We start from the raw sequence: 1,279 nt of genomic DNA on the forward strand, positions 1-1,279 counted from the left end.
TATGACTATGATTTTTGATCTTGTGAAATATGCGATATTCCCATGATTTGTTATTCCTACTCTCAAATGATTGATCTGTCGTCTCTAATGACCCCACTTGTAAGATAATGATTCCTTTCTTGATAAAATCCTTATACTTCTAATCCTTTAACTTTTATTTGTAAATCTATTGCCTAGAATCCTTTGACAATGGAATGATTGATATCCCTACTTAGAATCTTTGGAATTCACCTCATGGCATCAATTTTTCAGAAGATACTTGCTTCAAAGAGATATTTTCAAGCGATTAAACGTTTTCTTGAGATTGGTGAATTGGACTAAGACGCAAGTCCCTTTCACACTTGTATATTAAGCTTAAAAGTTTCCTAGGGATCCCAATTAAAATTTGTTAGAACCCGGCGAGGTTCGGGATTCATCGCGGCTGATCACCGGCTGTAATCCGTAGCTTCATAAAATGATTTTGAGCAATGCTTTGATTTAAATTGTTTTTGACTTGAATAATGATGACATCTACCTTTCTTTGAATTATGACTTGTTATATTGTTAATTTCTGTTTGGTTATATATCTTGCTGAGCATTTGGTACACTTCTTGTTATTTATTCCATGATATTTCAGCTAGCAAGTATGGTTAGATTCAAGAAGAATGCTCGTAAGTCTATGAAAGGAGTTGTTGAGGCCTATGTGCGAGCTCATGTTGTTTATTCATGTCTCTATGAGGCTCGATAGTTCTATATAAGTTGTAGTAGTTGTTAGGGTTGGGCTGTTCAAACACTAAATCGATGCGATCTTGGATTATATTCTAATAAACCGTTTGTTATATATTTAATTATCGGTTATTATCATTTGCCATATTTTGGTTTTATTTTCAGGCCGTGACAGGTTTTGGTATCAGAGCTAAGGTTTAGAGTCCCTAAACAGTCCAAATAGGTTGTATGATATATATATTAAAAATACGAGAGTGTAGGTAGAAATTATTTGAGTAAGTCACAAATATTCCCTTCATATATATATATATATTATTTTTTAACAAAGGATGCACTTGTCCTCATCTTCGGAGTCATCCGATAATATTGCTTTCTCCGTGTATGTTAACTTGAGGCTTGAGTTCGATAGACTCCAGGGGAAGTATGATCGATTGATGGAATGACTAGATATAGCTTTTCAGGATGATCTACGACTTAGGGAGGAACCTAAGGAACAGCTGATTGTGAGACTTGATTCATTGACGCAGTTTGATAATGCTAAACTCAGGGAGATTCCTGCACACCGTGACCGTAG

This window comes from Apium graveolens, chromosome 2 (assembly GCF_009905375.1).
Source record: "Apium graveolens cultivar Ventura chromosome 2, ASM990537v1, whole genome shotgun sequence".
Classification (NCBI taxonomy): Eukaryota; Viridiplantae; Streptophyta; class Magnoliopsida; order Apiales; family Apiaceae; genus Apium; species Apium graveolens.